Here is a 22,954-nt window from a genome sequence, read left to right on the forward strand (position 1 = left end):
AACATAAAGAAGAACATAAAATATTGGGGTGAAAGAATAGGAATAGATATACAATACAACTAAATGCTATATTTTTTAAAGGGAATGAATTGAGGGAGTAATAGATTAGGTTGATGAAGTGAATCAATGGATTCTCCAATCAGTTCAAAAACCTTGAATACAGAGAGAAAAATTTTTACACATTAAAAATATGTAATCAAATAAGGCCAACTAATTAAAGAAAACAATTAGCAGGATATAATCCAGTTAAAAAATTAGGTAATCTGATTTCTAATTGGAGGAAATATTAGGGGCTTTCCAAGTAGAAAAGGGGAAAAAGTGATTCAAGTTGAAAAGAGAATAAGTAGGCTTGGGGATGTTTCTTTTCCCAGAATTAAGTGATTTTGATTAATTGTATCCTCCTATATTTATGAAGCAATAGATGGTTTAATATTCTCTAGTTTCCCACAAATGATTTGTAGAAAAACAAGATGGAGGATAATACCTGTGGCAGCACAAGATAGAGTCAAGATTCATGAGATAGAATCTAATTGGTTCTCTCAATTCCCATACCAAACCAATTCTATGTTGTAATTTCACTCTTTTTTGTTACAATGAAGTGTGGTCACCTTTCTTTCTTTTTCCCCCCCTGAGGCAATTGGGGTCAAGTGACTTACCCAGGGTCACACAGCTAGGAAGTATTAGGTGTCTGAGATCAGATTTGAACTTAGGTCCTCCTAACTTCAGGGCTGGTGCTCTATCCACTGTGCCACCTAGCTGCCCCTCTTTCAAAATTCTCAAGCCATTCTTCTCCAAGAAAATCCCAAATGGGGTCACAAAGAGTCACTAGAAATGACTGAACAATAACAACAAATCTTACTTTTGTTACATTAGGTCAATATGTTATAAGCTTCATTTTGCCTAAACAAACAAACAAACAAAAAGAACTCTTTACAGCAATGTTTGGAGAAATAATGTGATACACTCAAGAGACATATTTCTTGGAAATGTGAGAGATGGCTGAGGAAATGCCTCTTGTACCTAACAAAAGAATTTGCTTACTATTATCACAAATGAACTTCTTTGCTTACTGTAAAGTTGCCCATTGTGTGTCTCTGTTTCTGTGTCTGTCTGTCTGTATGTCTGTGTCTTTCTCTCTTTCTCCCCTTCCTTTCTTCCCTCTCCCTGTCCCTCACACTCCCTTTTTCTTCCTCCTCCTGAAAGTCACTTATTAAGATTTTTTTTAAATGCCATCTCCATAAGGTGGAGGAAATACTCCTACATACAAAATTACTGATGCTTGAAAATTGTAATTAGCTCAAAGAAATAGTGAGGAGGGGAAAGGGACCTGTTTGTGCCAAAATGTTTGTGGCAGCTCTTTTTGTAGTGGCTAGAAACTGGAAATTGAATGGATGTCTGTAGCGTGCTGTCGTCTCCAGAAGCTGCCGGATCGCTCTCTGGGAAGAGATCTGCTGTGTCACCTCAAATCTCTTGGACAGATTCTTCTTCCTGTAGTGAACCGTTGTCTCCAGGCAGTTGCTGTTAACTCTTGTCCAGAGAAGTGACTTCTCTTCCTGCAGAGAGCTGCGTCAAGCCAGATGTAGTGCAGAGTCTTCTCCTTGAATCCTGGCTCTGAATCTCCTCCAGCTCTTATCCTTCTCCAGGCAGACTGACTTTCCAGGCCCACTGTTGCCTCTTTTATCCTCCCAGAGAATGGGCGTGGGATAATGTAAGGGCTTCTGGGAAGAACCACTTCAGCCAATGAGCTTGCTCCTTCTATCAAGTCAACCTGAGTTCTCACCTTGTAATTGTCCAGACAACCTGAATTCTCACCTTGTCACTGTCCAGACAACCTGAGTTCTCACCTAGTAATCCTAACAGATGTCCATCAATTGGAGAATGGTTGGGTAAATTATGGTATGTGAAGGTTATGGAATATTATTGCTCTGTAAGAAATGACCAGCAGGAGGAATACAGAGAGGCTTGGAGAGACTTACATCAACTGATGCTGAGTGAAATGAATAGAACCAGAAGATCTCTGTACACTTCAATGTTGTATGAAGATGTATTCTGATGGAAGTGGATATCTTCAAAATAAAGAAAATCCAACTCACTTCCAGTTGATCAATGATGGACAGAAACAACTACACCCAGAGAAGGAACACTGGGAAGTGAATTGTTAGCACTACTGTCTATCTACCCAGGTTACTTATACCTTCGGAATCTAATACTTAATGTGCAACAAGAAAATGGTATTTACACACATATATAGTATCCAGGTTATATTGTAATACATGTAAAATGTATGGGATTGTCTGTCATCTAGGGGAGGGAGTAGAGGAAGGGAGGGGATAATTTGGAAAAATGAATACAAGGGATAATGTTATAAAAAAATTACTCATGCATATATACTGTAAAAAATTTATAAATAAAATTTAAAAAAAAGAAAAGAAAATTGTAATTAGGAGATACAATGGATTGAGCACTGAATTTAAGAGTTAGGAAGATATGAGTTTTAAACCCTGCTTTGGACACTTAGCACTATCTGTATGTCTCTGGGCACGTCCACTTAACCTCTTTCAGCCTCAGTCTCCTCTTCTGTAAAATAGAGATATTAGGACATACAATCTCACAAAGTTGAAGATCAAACAAGATAATATTTATAAAAGGGCTTTGTAAATCTTAATGTACTATATATGAACTATTATCATTTTATAACATTCATTGAATCATAGAATCTTACAGCTAGAAATAATGTATTTATTTTTCTTCCTAGATACATCAAAGAGTAACAACTCTGGAGTTAGAGAATTGAATTTGAATCTTGCTTTTGATCTCATTAACTTCTAGCTAGCCATCTAATATCCTTGGATTTCAGCTCCTCATCTATAAAAGGAGTGGTGAGCTGCATGACTTCTAAGATCCTTTCCAGTTCTCCATGAAAGAACAAATGATAAATAAGTTTTTCTTGTTGTTGAGTTGTATGAACTGTGACTGACTTTTCATGACCCCATTTAGAATTTTCTTGGCAAAGGTACTGGAATGGTTTGCCATTTCCTTCTCCATCTCCATGTCCTGTTACAGTTGAGAAAATAGATTTAGGTGACTTGCCTAGGGTCACATGGCTAGTAAGTGTCTGAAGATAGATTTTAAACTTAAGTCTTCTTGACTCCAGGTCTAGCACTCTATCCACTATGCTACCTAGCTGCTCTTTATTAAGAAATTATTATTTGCCAAGTATTGTGCTAAGTCCTAGGGATACAGATGCAAAAGTGAAAAATTCTTACCCAGAAAGAACCTATAATAATCAGGAGAGATAGCACATGTAAAAGAGGATGGCTGGAAAGTTTTAGAAATTATAGGAACAATGAATAGGCAATAGATTGACAAGCCCTTTTCAGGAACAATGAAAAAGTTAATCTGATTATGTTTTCAGAACCACCAGTGTGTTAGTACATGTGCTGTGACTGGACGACTTGTGAAAAGATGGCCAAAAGAATGAAATATGATTATCACTGGGTGGAGACTAGTTGGGAGTGGGTATAAAGAAGAAAGCTCCCTCAAGCAGCTTCCATTCTGTTGAATACCTCTGTTTGAATAGTTCTTGAATAAATAACACCATCTTGAGGCAGCAAGTTTCATTGTTGGTTAGCTCTGAGTACTAGGAAATTGTTCTTGAAATTGGAATTGGTTCTATTTCTGGAACCAATAAGAATGTATCCATTTCCTCATGTGTAAAATGGGAAAAATAATAATGTGACCATTGGCTTCACAGGCCCTATGCAAAACACAGGCCCTTTGTGTAAATCACTTTGTGAATGATTAAATATTAAAGTAGTTGAGCTGTTATTATTATTTTGCTAAAATTCTAATCTGACCTGTCAAAAGTTGTGGACTATATGTCACGTGTTCATCACTTTCATGTCAAATGAAGTATCAGAGTAGAATTTTAACAAAATAATAATTTGATAGGTCCTACTGAGCTAAAAGTGGCCAAGTCAGTAAGTCAATAAACATTTATTAAGTACTACTGTACTACAGTAATCCAGTTACTGTTCTAAGATCTGGGAATAAAAATATAAGGGAAAGGAAAGAGTCCCATCCTCAAGAAGTTTACAATGTAAGAAAAAGACATCACAGAAAAGGAAGCTGAAAATGGGGAGAAGGTATGTAAAGTAGTAGCAATAAGATGAAGTCCTAAGTTCAAAAGCAGTACATCTTGGAAATGGGGAAAAGACTGTTCTGAGTCCCCTGAATAGCTATCTGTTGTTCTAAAAGCCCCACTAGGTAAGTCTGGAAAGGTTCATCTTATTTAGTTACAGATAAAGAATGGTGAAGCAGTGCACAGAGCACTGGGTTTGGAGTCAGAACAATCTGTGTTGGAATACAGCCTCTAACACTTATTCTGGCAAATCACTTAAGCCACATTTGCATAAGTTTTCTCAATTGTAAAATGGGGATAATAATAGCTACTATCTTGCTGCATCTACCTTGTGGTGAAAATTAAATGAGATAGTATTTGTAAAGCATGCATGCCTGGAATATTCTAGGTGCTATATAAATGCTTATTCCTTTTTTTTTTTTTTTCCCATCCCTTTTGACCACTCCATCTGTCCTCTCCTTCATAGTGAAATTCCTAGAAAAAAATTATCTACACTTCTCTCATTCACTTCTCAAACCCTTACAGTCAGTCTGCCATCCAACCTCCATACTTAATAAAAATGTTCTCTCCAAGTTATTCATATCTCTTTTTTGAGGGGGTGGGGAGAGGAGGGATATATTTATTTGCATGGTGTCTCTCACATTAGATTGAAGGCTCCTTGTGGACAGGGACTGTCTTTTGCCTCTTTTTATATCATCATCACTTAGCACAATGCCTAGCATTTATTAGGCACTTAACAAATGTTTGTTTATTAATTAATTATCTATTAATTGATAAATTTGGTGGTGGGGGATTGTATCAATTTCCCCACAGAATTTGACATTGCTGAACACCCTCTTACTTCCAAATGTTCTCTGAGTTTTCATGACCCCACTGTCTTCAGACTTAAATCTATGATCCCATGAGCTTTTGGTGGATTTTTATCTTTGTCCTACACCCTCTACATGGATGTCCTCCATAGCCATGTCCTCTTCTCTCTTTTCATCTTCTCTTTTGCTAATCTTATCAGGTCTTTATTGGTTCAGCTATAGCCCATAAACAGCATGGCACAACAAGGGATGAGTTCAGCTTCATCCTGTATTGGCCCTGTAATCAGAGATGCCAATCTTGCTAATTTGAGAAAGTCACTTAACCTATTTAGACCTCAGTTTCTTCATCTATAAAATGAAGTTATTACACTACATCAATCACTCAATCAACATAGATTGAGACAAAGGTGAAACACATCCTTCCCTTCAAAGTGCATAAATAAAAATCTTAAAATAGAGTTCTGAATATGTCCTTTCCCTCTGTGACCCCAGCCTGTAGATTCCCCCTTTCTAGTGTCTTCCCCCTTGAAATAATCAACTAATGAAAATTTATTAAGCATCTGCCAGGCACTGTATTAAGTTATGGGGATACAAAAAGAGGTAAAAGACAGGACTGGCCCTCAATAAGCTTGCACTTTAATGGGGAAGACAATATCCAAATATATACAAAGCAAGCTATATACAGGGTAATTAGGAAATAAGTAACAGAAGGAAGGTACAATAATTAAGAGGGGTGGGGATGGCTTCCAGTAAAAAATAGGATTTTAGAGACTTTAAAGAAATGAGAGAGATGAGAAAAAAGTGGAGGAGAGAGAGCATATAAAGTATGGGGATCATACAGAGAAAATGCCCAGAGACCAAAAGAATATCTTGTTCATGGAATAGCCAGGAGGCCAGTGACTGGTTCAAAGAATATTTGGTGAGTTAAGTGTAAAAAGACTGAAAAAGGTAGAAAGAGATTAAGTTATGAAGGGATGTGAATGCCAAGCAGAGCAAATAAGGTTGTATGTATTTTGTGTTTACTTATCTATTTATATATTGCTTTCCCTCAATATAGTGTGATCTCTAAAAGGACAAGGGCCCTCTTAAGGGGGGAGGGTTCCTTCTTTTTTTTGTGGGGATGTGTCTTTTTATTCTTAGAGCTACCATAGTGTCCTACATACATAATAGATTGATGGAAAGTCTTACATGACCTGATGTTGAAGTGTGTAGAATCAGGAGAACATTGTACAATAATCAACTATGATTGACTTAGCTCTTCTCAGAAATAAAATGCTTCAAGACAATTCCAAAAGGATCATGATGGAAAATGCCACCCACATTCAGAGAAACAATTATGGAGTATGAATGCAGATTTAAGTATACTATTTTCACTCTTTTGTTTTTTGTGTTTTTCCCTTTTGTTTGGTTTCTTCTTTTACATGACTATTTTGGAAATATGCTTGTGTGATTGCACATGTATAACCTTTATCAGATTGCTTGCCATCTTGGGGAAGGAGAAGAGGAAGAAAAAAGTTAAAACTCAAAATTTCATTTAAAAAAAATGAATATTGCAAACTAAAAATCAAAAATCAACGCTTAAACAACAAGTTTGCAGAGTTACATAAAATAAATTCCAACATTGGCCAGGTCAAAAAAATTGAGTAGGTGTTCTGGGGGGTGCCAAACAACTCTGATTGGTTAACACAATGGGAGGTAGGCTATATTAAAATAAGGGTCTTAGAGTTTGTGCTTAGGTCATCCAAATCTTTGTCTAAAAGACTTTAATTTCCATATCACCTGTCTGACAAAAGAGAGAATCAACATTTCCCCTGTCTGATTAGATCTCTAAAACATATTTCCCCCACTAGTTGATTTCTGGATGAGGAAATACAAAAAACCTTTAGTGATTCAATAGCTAATTAGCTATCAAATATAAAAGAGAAATATTCATTTCTCATACTTTTCATATCCTTTCATAACTGCTTAGAATATATATACCTAATTAGCAGCACTCTGTGGCATCTTATGATAAGTAAATAAAACATTTCACAGGAAATAGAGGGGTAATGAAAGAGGGGGATCAGTTAATGAAGTAAAGAGGAATATTTGAAATGCAACTGGCAGGATTTATTAAAAAGAAAACATTCCCTGTTACACGATATGAAATAAGGGGAAATGACTAAATATTTTTATAATTTTGAGAGAAGCCATTTTAAACAAAATTGCATGGTCTTTTATCCAAAGATAGCAAGTAATTGTTATAACTGGATGAGATCATCTACTTTACCGTAATCTTGCAGTTTGTTTTATCTGTCATTGAATGAGGGTTGAACACTTTCTATTATTGGATCACTTTGTGATTGGAGGTTAGTAAAATAATTGTGATTACTAAATGTTTACATAAAGACTTCTCAAAAATCACTTCTTTTGGTTTATTTTACCTTCAGTCAGATTGTCCTGTGAACCACAAAATATAGTTATGCCTAAAGCTACACAGATTTGGATAAAAAGTTCTTACACTAATAATGAAGGTACTAAAGCATAGTAAGTAGATATAGAACACTCTTTTACCTAGAAAATGCAGAGTACACAAAAGACCTAGTCAATCTCAAACAATGAATATTTATAAAACTTCTACTATGTGCCAGGCATTTTGTTAAGTACAATGGATACAATGAAAATTAAAGGACAGTTCAGCTTTCAAAGGAGCTCATAGTCTAAACCATAAATAAGCCCATCCCTGATCCTGTTCAATCTTGAGAAAAAATAAACTTCACTCTGCATGGTCAAGATATTTTTATGTGTTACAAGCAAAGTCAGTGGAGGAACAGTTTTACTCCTACAAAGAATTCATTTACTAAAATGAATAAGAGCTAACCTTTTTTTTTTTTTTCTCTTCTACAGTAGATTGACAAAAACAAACAAACAAAACAAGCACATTCAGATTTGGATCAGTGGGGAAAAGTGACCAAATTGTGGTTGGAATAGTTGGAAGACAAGTAACATTTTAACAAGATGTGGATACAAACAAAATGAATAGTTGTTTGTTCTGCCTAGAGAAAGCAAAGTTTCATTTTGGTCAGACAATTTCTCATAACTTCTTCAAAGTTAACATTAGCTTAGCATATCTCATGCTTTGTCTTCAACCATCTGAATCTTTTGAAAATGTGATAATAAAACTAAGGCCAACATTTCAAATGCAGTCTGATTAGGGGCGAGCAGAAAACTCTTTGATAATATGGCCTAAGATTGAATACACATATATGCACATATGTATATATTTGTATATACATAGATGTATGTATGTATGTATGTATATATATATATATAATTTATCTCAAGCTATTAACTCATATTGACCTTAAAGTCCTTTAAGACCACAAAATCTACTTTCTAGCCATATCTCTTCCATATTGTGCTTATGTAACTGATTAATATAAGCATAAAACTTTATTTTTCTATTCAAATTCATCCTAGTTGATTTAGTAAAGTATTCCATCCTGTCAAAAATGTTTCAGACCTTGAAACCATCACCTATCTCTGCATGGTTCTATCTGCAAATTTCATAGGCATCACATCTATAGTATCATTCAAATAATTTTTAAAAGCAAATGTCCTTAGGACAGGCTACTAGAAATTTTCCAAGTTGATATTTACTTTAATGACTATTTTTTTGGACTTGGTAATTCAACTGAATTGAATAAGCTTTAATTAAGCACTAACTCTGTGAAATCTTGTTTATCCTGACCTGGACCTCCATCCTGGTTTCCTGTTTCTATTCCACTTCCAAAATTAATCCTTGAAACACCTACCCAGCTCCCCATCCCAAAAATCTCAAACCTGTTGACTTCAAGACCTCTTTATATTCTTAAAAATTACAGAGGACCCCACTCCCCAAAGAGCTCTTGTTTATGCATGTTATATCTATTATTATTTACCATTTTGGAAATATCTCAGTATTATTATGAAAATTGTCATTTTACTGTCCGGGCTAGTTTTCCGGAGGTCCTCCAAAAGGGCCTTGGTCTCAACAGAATAGACACTATGAGAATGGACAAGAATAGAGTCCAAAGTCTTTACTGTCTCTTACACAGTCTGTGTCTGTCATAGTCTGAGGCAGTCTCAGTCTGACCCAGTCTCCTCCAGCAGTCTGACAGTCTGACAGCCTCAACCAGTCTCCCTCTGAGTCTGACTTTGTCCCCAGTTTAAAAACCCTATTACAATTTCATCATTACAATATACTGAGTATGTGTGAGCTAGAGAACCATCATCTCATCAATTCCATTGAGTTAACACCTTGTTTCAAGTATACTTCTCCAGAGTTGCCCAATATCTGCAGTCCTCTACAGTCATTAAAACAATCAAAGAGTCTTGGGGAACCTCAAAGGTCTCTGAGCCTGTATTAGCTTATTTTTTTCAATTTATGTAATAAAACTAGCATTCTTTTAACATAGTACAATAAAAAAGATGATTGTACATGAAACTATAAATCTACTATGTACAACTTGTTTTCTTTCAAATGTACAACAAAATTATGTATATTTTTTTCCATTGCTAAAGTCAAGAAGACCTGAGTTTAAATATGAACCAGCTATGTGATTTTGGGCACATCACTTAACCCTATTTTTCTCAATTTCCTCCTCTGTAAAATGAGCTAGAGAAGGAAATGGGAAACCACTACAGTACCTTTGTCAAGAAAATCCCAAATCAGGTCACAAAGAGTCATATAAGAATGAAACAACTAAACAACAACAAAATATGTTCTTGATCTTTCCCTAGCACAATTTATATTCATCAAAGTTTGTCACTTTTTATCACAAATTATCATTTTTTATATATTTGTGTCCCTAAAACTTAAAATATTTAGGGGTTTATAGTCTCATCTTTCACATTTTTGAAAAAAATTGATCTATTTAAAAATTTTCCCAGAATCAAAGTAGATTCTGGTCTATATTGTTTGCAGACTGTTCTCCATTTTGAAAAATAGGACATTTGTTCTTCTCTGATCTTTTGATAGAAGGAAGAATTGTTATTGAAATAAGATTGTATAATGAATTTACCCAAGCAAAATAAAGACATATGTGTAACTGATTGCATAGAAAGTGGGGTTGATGGTTTTCCCTATTTGATAAGATTTAAGTCTCCTTCCTTAGCACAAAATATAATGCAAAGAAAAATATAATGCAATAACTTTGTGTATCTTATGAAACTAGTTCAGGAAATTTTGAAAGTTTACACCTAGCCATAGATATTTTTCTTCTTAAAATAACTAAAAAATTCATATAAAAGGTAGAAAAGTAATTTACTGTTTCATTATTTAGCCCTAGTTTTCAATGCCCCTGACTAACAAACAGATGAACCAAGTGAGACTTTTCTGTATTTCATAAGAAGACTAAGAAGCTAAAGATTAATATTTATTACTCTCTATTTAAGTCAAACTTAATTCAACAATATACAGGAGCAAATAAATCTCAAGGATGGCCTAAAAAAGGAAAGGAACATTTCTAGATAGTGTAGCAGAGGAATTTGGTAAATATTTCTCCTACCACATGAGAGGAGTTCTCTCTCTCAGACCTGAGAATTTCTAAATAAGCATTTTGATACAAGGAATGTCACAAATGATAGAGAGCCAAAAATAAGATAGTTTGTTCCAATGTATTAAATACACTGCACAAACATCATTTCTATACAAATTTCAAGGAGCACAAGAAGAATAAATATTGATGGGTATCCCTGTAATTTGTAGTTCTTTGTCACTACAAAAAGAGTTGCTGTAACTATTTTATAACATATAAGTTCTTTTCCTTTTCCCCTAATCATTTTTGGAAGTAGATCTTGTAGTGATATTACTGGGTCAAAGAGTATAGGTAGTTTAATAACTCTTTGGGCTTAATTCCATATTTCTCTCTAAAATGTTTGGATCAGTTCACAGTTCCAACAACAATAAATTAGTAACCCAAATTTTCCACATTCCCTCTAACATTTTGTCACTTTCCCCTCCATCATTTTAGCCAATCTGATAGATATAAAATGATGTCTCAAGTTTGTTTTAATTTTAATTTTCCTAATCAATAATTATTTATAGCATTTTTTCATAGGATTATAAATTGTTTTGATTTTCTCATTGAAAAACTGTATGTTCATATTCTCTGACCATTTATCAATTGGGGAATGACATATTCTGATAGATTTTACAAAATTCTTTATGTATGTGAAATATTTATCTAAGAAAGTTTTTTTCTGCATCAACTAAGATAGTTATATGAGTTCTAAAAATCATTGATATAATCAATGTGATGACCACATTAACACCCTGGATACCTTACAATCAGCCAGAGTCAGGATAAGCAAAAGCTTTTATTCTTGGTCTTTAGTGGTAGAAGTCAAGGGAAATAGACCATAGGATCTCCATGACCTCACCTCTTCATCTCCCGCTCAGAGTGACCCTGGCTAGTCTCACTCCACGTCCTAGTCCCTCCTACAATTCTCTGTATACACCAAACAATTGGGTCAGCACAGGATAGTGGGAAGGGCTATTTTCCAAGCATATTCTTATATAGTATTGTCCAATCGGTAATTAGCCTCAAGTGCTTGATTGTCCAACCTCAGTACATTAACTCAAGTTTCAGCCCTTTACAAATTATGTTAATAGTTTTCCTTATGTTAAACCATCCTTGCATTCCTGATATAAATTCCATTTGATCATAATGTGGAATCTTTGCAATACATTGCTATAATCTTTTAGCTAGCATTTTATTTAGGATTTTTGCATCCATATTCATTAATGAAATTGGTATATAATTTTCTTTGTTTTAAGAAGCTTTCACTCAATATCATTTGGATTTCCTATATGATCATTCCTAATCATTTTGACCTGCAAGTTTGCTGCTTTATTTAACTAAATGTCATTATGTATTTGCTAATATAGTCTATGATCATGGCGATTCAAATGTGACATTTCATTCTTTCCACAAACATTTATCAAATGCCTGCATGTGCTAAGTACTGATCATGCAAAAACAAAAGCAAAAATGCTTGTCCTCAATTATTAAGGGCCATGCCTAAGTGTGAAGAGGCAGGTCAATTCTCTAAGGGCTCCCATACCAGTGAATATAACACATTTGAAGGAATTGCAAATCAGCCTTTACTGATGCAGATGTTACTTGTGAATTGGGTAATGAAATAAATTGGAGGCAAGAGGGAAGAGGAGAGAGATCAGAGAATTTAACTGCCTCTCAGTCTCCTAATATTGTTATCATCCTCTCACATGAAGGGATCTGTCCTGCTGGTCAGATTTAGATTCCCCAGCAGCCATTAGCAGGTGGCTCCCGTAACATCAGGGAGTTAACATTTTGTTAGAGAGGAGAAAGTGAACACAGATTTTGTAAATACAAAACAAAAACTGAGAATAAGGATTACAAGAAAATAGTAATTTAGTAGGTGGCCCGTAAACTGAGCCTTGAAGGGTGTTAGGCATTCTGTGATACAGAGTTTTATCCTGTGCACAGCACAGAGATAGGAGATGGCATGTTATTTAGAGGGAACAAGACCTCTGTCTCATAAGAAGCAGATTTAATATTTGTTATTCAGATTTTGGCTAATAGATGTATATGCATGTATATGGACATGTTTGTGTGTGAGTGTGTATGTTTTCTTAACTCTACACCCAATCAAACTAATTCAATAAATCATTTAAAGCAGTTCCAAAGATTCAGTATTCTAAAAGAAAAAAAGTTACTTTTGGCCTTAGGGTGAAATTTTATGAACAGCTAAGCCTCTTAGAGAACTGTGGGTGGAAATTTTTGTCATCAATTTTAAAGACAACCATTACAGAACATGTGCCATATTATCAGGAGATTGCTATAGCAACAAAGGATTATTGTAAAGTAGCTGTCAGTTAATATCACAGAAAAGCTATTAAAATTTAAAAATGCAATACTTGTACTTTCTATTGTATTAAGCTTTTACTTTCAAAGTCCTTTCCTTTTTTATTATCTTATTTTTATTTTCACACAGCTTTCTTGGATAGGAAAATTAATTCCTTTAACAGATAGAGTCAGTAAATAAACATTTATTGGGAATATATATATATATATATATATATATATATATATATATATATATATATATATATATATATATGGAAGACTACAGACAGGCTGTTCTCAAGAAGTTCAGTGTCTGATGGGAGAGACAACATGGAAACAAAAAACTGCAAATAAGTTATATATAGCATAAAATGCAGATAATCAGCAGAAAGAAAGGAGAAGCCAAAGCCCAAGAAAATGAAAGGATTTTTTCCCAGACAGCTCATTAGAGGTAGATTAGATTTCATGTTTCATGACTCCTAGCCTGTTCCTCATCTAGTTTTACATAACTAAATAATGTTGACATCTAACTGTCCAGTTTCAATAATTTTCCTTGTTTGGGCATCTTCATTCTCTGGCCTGAAGGTGGCATAATAGCATAGGCCTTTCTTTTCCCTCAGGATGTTTCAACCAACATATTTAATTCATATTTGGTCTGGCACCTAAGCAACAATATTTGTGCAGAGAAAAAAGATACCAAGAGAGCTCAACTCAAATCTGGAACTTCTAAACCATCATAGACAGCTCCAGAAATTTGGAATCTGTTCCAGGACATCCCTTTAGGTTTCTAATTGACTCAAAAGGAGACCTAAAGAATCCTGGCAAAGTTTTTTCAGACTTCTGTCCTTAGACTATGTCATGATCAGCTCTTTGTCCACTCAACGTGACTGAAGGCACAAGGAGTTGATTGATTTTTGAAAAAAAAAATTATGATCCTGCTAAGGTAAAATAACATAGAGGAAACATGTTTTAGGCTTCATACAAAAATGTCCAGAGCATCAGGAGAATAGAGTCATGCCAAAAACAAAAACAAAAGATGAATTATCATTTTCTTAATAGTATCTATTTAGAAGAATGTAAGTTATCCACTATTCATCAATATCTTTGTAGGCTTGCTTTTTAAATTAGACATTAAGGTAGTGCAATGTTATGGAAAGAGATTAGACTAGTGATTATTAAAAAAACATTCTAAACCTAGCTCTGCCACTTAATGTGACCAGGGATAAATAAATTAATCTGACTTCTTAGTTTTCTCATCTATTAGAAAGTTATTATATATTACACAGGATGAGGATCAAATGAAATAATGTAAATGCAGTGTAATCTTGTGAAATAAAAACCTCAACATTTTATTATTATTTCTATTTCATCACTGAACTAGTTTCCCTTGAGTCATGTCAGTTTTTTTTGCTTGTGACTATATCCGTCATCATTCTGGTTCCAACTGCTTTAGCAGATTCTTTAAGTTCAGGATCAGTTGCAGAACCCAAGTTCAGTACTTAACAGTTTCAGCACTATATACTGTACAGTGTTCTATACTGAAAGTCTACAACAATATTGTGCTGACCTTATTGTTATATGCCCGTGAAACCTGAACAAAATATTAGTGCCATGCCAGGAAATTGAATTGCTTTCATTTAAATTGTCTTCTCCAGATGAACTGTCAAGTATTCCAACTCTACCGCAGAGAGTACAGCTCTAATGGATATTGTTTGAATGGCAAATACATTTTTCTAAAAGACTTTTTTATGGAGAATTCACACAAAGTAAGGTCTTATACAGAGATAAGAAGAAACAATACAAGGATACTCTATAGGTCTCTCTGAAGAACATTAGTGTTGATTGTGAAACATGGAAGACACAGGCAAAAGGGCTGACCAGTGTCTACATCAAAAAAAGGCACTATTTCTACGAGCAAAGCAGAATTGCATTTCAAAAGAAATGTAAGATGTACAAATTTACAAACATCTTCTTAAATGATCATCTGGGCTTTTTTGTGCTCAGTCTGTGGTATAGCTTTCTGAGCTTATAAAGGCCTGGTCAAATACAGTCAGACACACTGTACATTAACCTCAACAGAGTAATAATTTTGTTCCTTTTTAAGTATGAAGGAAAACAACCTCATACTTACAGGAGTCAGATAAAGACTCAAATATTCCCATAGCATTATTCAAAAAAGCACTATTCTGTTCCCCTTTCCTTTTGGAAAAAATTAAAGAATTTGTCTATAAAGAAATCCAGGCAAATTAAAGAAGAGAGGGATATTTTAGAGAAATCAGGAATGGCAATGTAGCCAATTATTATTTCATTTGGCTTTCTATATAAGAGAAGGAAAGGAGATTATGAATTCTTAGATTCAGATAGTAGATCCAGCTGGCTAGGTTATTATATTTCTAGGAGATAATTAAGGTTTTAGAGAATAGTCAAGAAATTTTATTTGAATTTAAGGTCCTTAATGTGCATTTTTAATGACTTTTGTGGCCTTTGTAAGAAACTCTCAGAAATACATTTTCCTTTAGATATATTTACTCAGTCCTGATAAGCTTAGCCTGAATAAATGCTATCAGCCTCTTTTTTCAAAGTTCAAATATTTGATCAGCCTCTTTGAAAAGTACAAATATTATATTTAACTTGAAGGTGTGCAAGTGTACAAGTTGAATGTGAGAACAAGCCCTATACAATTAAATGAATCTCAAAGTTTATTTAATTTGACTTTCAAGTGTGAAGTGAGTCAAATCTACAAAATCACTTAAGACATTTTTTTCTTGCTGTTTATGACAGAATAAAAGAAGGAAGGGGGCAAGATAGTGTTTTCAGGAATCAAAAAGGTTCCTGAAAGTCTGGACATGTGAATTCTAGTCTTGACCTGAATTCTTGCACCAATAGATTACAAATTAGTCATATGGCCTTGAGAAGGACACTTCACAAGATTTCATCATTGTAAGGGGTTACTGAGATCATCTACATAACTGAATAGGAATCTCCTTGACATCATTTCTAACCAAAAGTCATCTAGCCTCCACTTAAAAATCTCTGATGAAAAGGACTCAATTCTTGAGAAACCCCATTCAGCTTTTGAATATTTCTAATTATTTGAAAATTTTTCCACATATGGAAACAAAACCTAATTCTTTCTAGATTCCACCTATTACTCATAATTCAATCTTCTTAGATCAAAATTATATAAGGTACAATATGCCCCATTTGAGGAAGATATTTTTGTACTTCTGTTCTTGCTACATTAAATTTTTTAAATTTTAATTTATTTCAATTTATTTATTTTTAATTTTTTTTGACAGTACATATGCATGGTTAATTTTTTACAACATTATCCCTTGCACTCCCTTCTGTTCTGAATTTTCCCCTCCTTCTCTCCACCTCCTCCCCTAGATGGCAGGCATTCTCATACATGCTAAATATGTTATAGTATATCCTAGATACAATATATGTGTGCGGAACTGAATTTTGTTGTTGTTGTTGTTGCACAGGAAGAATTGGATTCAGAAGGTAAAAATAACCTGGGAAGAAAAATGAAAATTCTTGCTACATTTTAAAAGTAAATATCTTTTTATAAAAACTAAAAAAACAAAGTAAACTGAGCTAAAAAAGATGAGAAGAGAAAACACTGGATTCTCTGAAAACCATGATCACACAAATGAAAAAAAAATGAAGAATTTACATAGTTGGAAAAGAAATTAAAGGAATAGTAACAACTCAATCATATGCAAAAAAATTAACAATCTTATAACTTTTCAGTAAAATGAATGAATATAAGAAATTTGCTAGACTAACAGATGCAGAATTTCAACAATCCAATTCTAGGAAAAAAAACTGGAACCAGCTAAAAATGAATCTATTTTTAAAAAGGTAGGGGAGATAGAAATAGATGGATTTACATATGAATTCTTCCAAACAATCAAAAAAATCATTGAATTCCAATATTACATCAATTATTTGAAAAAAAAGAGAAAAAAAATTATCCTAATAAATTCCTTCTATGAGACAAATACGATCCTGATATTTAGACATGGGAGAGGTAAAGCAGAGAAAGAAATGCAATGAATAAATCTTTAGCAAAAAAATTATAGAAACATTTAAAATTATGTATCATAAATAGGCTAAATTTTTTAACAGAAATGAAAGGCAATTTCAACATTAAGAAAATATAAACATGATATGCTGTAATAATAATAAAATAATTATAATATTATTCTATAAAGATATAGAAAATTCTAATAAATTTATAACAACTATTTCTATTTTTAAAATATAAAAAGAATAAATGTACCTTTTCTTATTTCCAACATGATAGTGTATCTAGAAGACCACAAGCTAACATTATTTGGGATGGAGAAGTGGTAGAGATCTTCCTAATAATAATAATAATAAAATAAGGATGTCCATTCTCACTACATACATATATACACATGTGTATATGTACTTATACAAATTGCAGAAATAAGCATAGGCAAAAAGTAAAATTATTACTTTTAAAGATGATTTGATGGTTTATTTAGAGATTCAACTAAAAAATTAATTGAAATATTAAATTCAATAAAGTATCACTATACAAATTAAATGCACAAAAATTTTCAGGATTTCTGTATATTACCAACAATATCAAGCAAAGAATGATAGAAAAAATTTCTATCCAAAATAGCTACAGAATGTGTAAAATATTTATGAATATACTTAAAATATAGTATATTATGCAGCATTTATAATATATAAAATACAGTAATTATAGGCACACAACTATGAATCATTTTTAGTAGAAATAAAGGAAGAAAAATAAATGGAAAGATATGATTTATTTTTTAATTTAGAGATTTAGTATGATATGAAAATACCAAAGAAATACATTGTAGAACTAGCTAAAATAATAATAATTTTTTAAAATATTTTTTTTTCCCTGAGGCTGGGGTTAAGTGACTTGCTCAGGGTCACACAGCTAGAAGTGTTAAGTATCTGAGACCAGATTTGAACTCCGGTCCTCCTGAATTCAGGACTGGTGCTCTATCCACTGTGCCACCTAGCTGCTCCAATTTTTAAAAATATTAACTGAGAAGAATGAATGGTCAAGAATTTCAAATGAAGTAATATAAAAAGAAGGTTACCATGATTTCCTTCATGTCCCAGCTAAAATCTCATCTTCAAGAACTCTTTCTTGATCCCCCTAAATCTAGTACCTTCCCTACTTTGGGTTTCTCCAATTAATTTCATATATGTATATCATCTTGCCTAGTTATTTTTTAAGATGTCTTCCCTCATTAGATTGTGAACTCCTTTAAAGCAGCTATTGTCTTTGTCTTTTTTTTTTTTTTTTATGCCCAGTACTTAGCACAGTGTCTGGCAAATAATAGCTACTTAATAAATACTTATTGACTAATTGATTGACTACTAGCCCCAAATTTGAGTGCAAGATGCCCAATAAGTAGTTGAAGATGAAAGACTGGAGATCATAAGAGAGGTTAGGGCTGCATAAAAATGATAATTGAATACATGAAAATTGATAAGATCACTGAATGAAATAATATAGATGAATAAAAGGCCCAAGACAGAGCCTTGATAAAGACCCATAAACAAGCATGAACTGTTTAAAGAGCAATCATTTTCATAGGAAATTGAGAAGGAATAATCAGATGAGTTGGATGAAAACCAGGAGGGAAACAGAGTCATGAAAGTCTAGAGAGTATCCAAAAAAAAAAAAAAAAAGAAGGTGAGAAATGATGTCAAAGGCTACAGAGAAGTTATAAAAGATAAGAAATTTTAAAAGCCCATTAGATGTAACAAACAAGGTTATTATTAACTTTGGAGAGAGTAATTTCAATTGATTGATGAAGTCAAAAGCCAAACTGCACATAGAAAAATAGCTTTTGGAGGTAGACTACTAGTAATTGAAGAGATCAAGATAGACCCTATTAGAAATAGGACCTGAGTTAATCCTTGAAGAGATTTCATTAGATAGAAATACGAATGAAGTATATTCCAGTTATGGAAAATGGCTTATACAAAGACTAAGAGATCACTTATGGAATGTCATACATAAAGAAGAGCAAGTAGATCAATGATTTGACCATAAAGTGTGTCAAGGGGAGGCATGAAGCCCGGAAAAGTAGGCTGAAACCATATTGTGAAAGACTATATGCCAGACAGAGAAATCTGTACTTGATCCTAGAGACAAGAAAGAATCATTGAAGGGGAGTGACAGAATAAGAGCAGATGTATGTTTTAGGAGTATCAACTTTATACTCATGTGAAGATGACAGATAGATAGATAGATAGGTAGAGCAATTATTAAACATTGCACTGTACTAAGTGCTGAAGATTTACAAATACAAGCAAACAAGATAGTCCTTATCTTCTACATTTTAATGAAGGAAGTAAATACATAAAGGCATGGTGGTAAGGAGGAAGAATAAGCAGTTACATGAACTGCTGAGAAGGTAGTTGAGAAGAGGCACAGAGGCCAGGTTCTGGGCAAGATGAGGCAAAAAACTAACCTAGAAAAGTTAAGCATCCAGGGGTATAGTTCAAGGTTCCTATGGGAAGGGCTTGAAGATAATCATTGGATTACAAGCATCATGACATGGAAGGTATGGATAAGTCTGGAAAGTGCTGAGGAGACCTTAATTCCAGGCAAGATAAGATTAAAATTAATCCATATTAGCTCAATATCTATAATTAGGAGGCTTCTGAATTAGGATTATTTGTGAAGAGAAGGGAAATTATTCACAAGCAATTTATTAAACTTCTGCTATATGTCAGGCAGTGGGTACAAAGACAAAAGTCAAATCATTCCTTTTCTTAGGTGTGTGTGTGTGTGTGTGTGTGTGTGTGTGTGTGTGTGTGTATATATATATATATATATATATACACACAAAGAGAGAGAGACACACTCACACACACAATATGTATGAGTATATATATATATATATATATATATAATACAATTTGTCTTTTATTTATTTTGTGTGTGTAGATATATATATATATATATATATATATATATATATATATATATATACACAAACACATACACACATACAAAATAAATAGAAGAAAAATTGTTTTGTGTGGAGAGTACTAACAGATGAGTGATTCATTTAAGGCTTCATCGAAAAAAGAGTTTCTTAACCTCTGTGCACTTGTCTTTAAGAAATACTTTGATACCCAAACTTTAGTATGATTGGTAATATCCTGTAATCCCAGGTATTTAATTTTATGAATTTTAAAACATTATGAGGAAAGGTCCATAGGCCTAACCAAAGGAGTCAACGAGAGAAAAGAGTTTGAGAATCCCTGTTCTAGAAAGTGGCTTGAATAGAGTCTTGAAGGAAACAAGGGATTCTAAGAGGCAGAAATAAGATGGGAGTGTGTGGGTGAGAGTCAGTGCAAGGATGGAGAGAGGGAACATGGAGTTGTCATGTATGGGCAATACCAAGAATGTCAGTTTGGCTATCCCACAATGTGATAAAAAGTAATGTATGTAGTGCCCCCATTTCTGGATTATTCCCCCAATTTAAAGTCTATGGTTGGGTCCTCCACAGAACCTTTAAACTAGATTCAAGGTATTCTGTGAGAACATACTCCTAACATCATAACTCACAAGGCCCCACCATTGTGTTTACATTAATAATAAGTCAGGGGAGACAATTATCTAAATCAAAGAAAGGCATTTATTTGCCAGCACCACCAGAACAGCATCTACAAGATAGTCTCTGACTTTAATTATCTTAAATTTTGAAGAGAAGACAACACATAAAGGAAAACAAAAATGGTTGAAGTAGGATGGTTTGGAATAGGATAGGCTTAGTTTTAGGAAAGATAATCTGAAAGTTCACCTATCAGAGACCAGAGTCCCAGAAACAGAGCCTAGGATTGGCTTTGAGGGTCTATGGATGTGGTATCTACAGATTTTGTTCACAAATTTTAAAAGCCTCAGTAGATGTTTTAATAAATGATTCTGGCCTAAACAATTAATTACTTGCTTAGTGAACTCTGGTGATGAGAGTTTCTGTACTTAGTTGGGATGTAAATCAGGGGACAGACACAGAGTCCATTACTGGTCTCACACTGAAGCCTTTGTTGTATGGTGAAGACTTTTCAGAATTTGTTTTCTCTTCTATTAAATTTTTTAAAAAACATTTTTTTAAACTTAACAAACACCATCAAATGTGGACATTCCCATATATAAAGAATAAAAACATGAAACCATGAATCCCCATTGTAAATAGATTGTTGTTTAGGCATTAAACAAATTTATCAGGTTATTTCTAAAGCTATACCACTGTGAATGTTTTCTCCTCAATTTATTTTTTCTCTCCTGTGCATTATTTGTAATTCTTCATTAATATAGTGTAAGGGTTAAAAAACCTAAACAAGGAAGGCAGTTCAAGGCATGTGGGAGGACCTGAGGGATGAGAGGTTCTGAGGCGCATGCGAGTCCTAAATGGAGGTGGGGCATAGCCCCTTGAGGCAGTGTCTGACTCCAGGTACCACGCCTCCCTCCTTAGTGCTCTCAAAGCCTAGCACACCTCCCTCCTTCTTCTCAGGCCAATCACATTATGCCAGGTTCCTAGAGGACTTCCTCCCTTCCCCCATATCATCAGTGGGGTATAAATATGTGCTATCTCAGAATAAAGTTCTCTTTCACTTCACCCCTATCTCCTGGTGGTCTGTCTCTATGGGATCCCAGTTGGTGCCCGAAGCCGGGTAAGTGTGGCCTAGCCGTGCCGTCAATGGACGGGCATTAAGAGTAGCTCAAAGGGGAGCTACCAGGTTAGAGTAGTCCATAGGGGTGTAACAAGTGGCGCCCAACGTGGGACAATTTTGGCTAGGACCTCACCTTGCAGCAGGCCTACAGGTGGGAAGAGAGACAGAACTCTGCTCTAAAGTGAGTAGAAAGTTAGGAAAATGGGACAGGTTATTGTGATGGTCCCAGAGCAGAAGGTACCAGGGAAAGAAGCTTCTAGAATAGTAAAGCAAGTAGAAATGGAAATGGATTTTAAAAAGTGGGAGGTAGTAGGTAGTGAGATGGCTTCCTATGATAAGGAAACTCCGGGAGCCATCCCGGAATGGCATCAAGTGATTTGGGGCACTTTAAGAGGTACAAGCCGTAATCCATTAAAAGTAGATAATGAAGTGCAAACAGAGGAGAGTCATAAAACAAATGAGGATCGTAAACTGGCACTCACCGGGACCAGCCGTGCCCATAAAATGGAGCCGGCGGAAGTTAACTGTGGAAAAGAATCAGGAAATAAACAGGAAGATGAAGGAGGTGGATGTGACGTGAAAGAAAGAAGAGGTAGTAGGGAAGAAGCAGGAAGTAGATATGAAGGAACAGGAGGGGGCAGGGATAAGATGAGTAATGAAAAAATAAACAGAGAGACATATGACCTTGAAGTAAAGGAGGATGATAAGACGAGGGAGGAGAAAGAGAACAAAGGGAAGGTTGCCTCTGTCTCTGAGGCATGGCCTTCCCCCTGGTCCCCCTCTTTCCCTGAGGAGATATGTCTCCCGTCTGCTCCCTCTGAGCCTGCTTGTGAAGGCTTTGGAGATTCCCAGACAAGTTCAGGACAAATAATACAGAAAGCTGAAAAATGTAAAAGAAATGAGGATCAAATGCAATATGATGCAGCAGTATATGCAGCTGTGTCTCAATGTGCCCAAAGAGCATTTAGCAAAATTCATGCTTCTGGAAAGCAGAAGCCCTCAATGCCTAGGATTAAACAGGACCCAGATGAAACTTTTCCTGATTTTGTGGCACACCTACAGGTGGCTGTTGAGAGGTCTGTGGGTAGAGGAGAAGCCTCCAGCCTCCTTTTGCAGAAATTGACAGGGGAGAATGCTATTACTAACTGCCAGAGGGCCATGCCTACTATAGATGGGGAGGCTGGCCTGGAAGAAATGATAAAGAGAGGTGAGAATGTTGGCTCCAGTGCCTTTCAAATGGATGCCCTGGCAGCTGCTATATCTAAAGAGATTGCAGCAGAAGACCTGCCCTGGCAGTTTGCAGGCAAACAGGGGATATTCCAACCCCTGGTGGTTGCAAGTTTCAGATACAATCTATGGAACAGGGACATATTGAAGGCTTGTGGAGCCTCAATCTATATACAACCTCCACAGGATTTTTAATCGGGGTCATTGAGTGT

General features: G+C 34.7%; 1 protein-coding gene across 2 annotated transcripts in view; it reads left to right on the top strand.

Annotated features, from left to right (window-relative positions):
* The window catches only part of LOC141544804 (N-acetyllactosaminide beta-1,6-N-acetylglucosaminyl-transferase-like), a 176,407-nt gene that overhangs the window by 15,566 nt on the left and 137,887 nt on the right, over positions 1-22,954 (top strand). The window contains exon 1 of one of the 2 annotated variants that reach the window (XM_074271372.1): positions 21,461-21,515. The exons of the other annotated variant lie outside the window; for it this stretch is intronic. The gene's annotated coding sequence lies outside the window, so the exon portion shown is untranslated. Of the gene's footprint in view, positions 1-21,460; positions 21,516-22,954 lie in introns of those variants that run through there. 2 annotated transcript variants of the gene reach the window in all.

The sequence above is a fragment of the Sminthopsis crassicaudata genome, chromosome 1 (genome assembly GCF_048593235.1).
Source record: "Sminthopsis crassicaudata isolate SCR6 chromosome 1, ASM4859323v1, whole genome shotgun sequence".
NCBI classification, from domain to species: domain Eukaryota; kingdom Metazoa; phylum Chordata; class Mammalia; order Dasyuromorphia; family Dasyuridae; genus Sminthopsis; species Sminthopsis crassicaudata.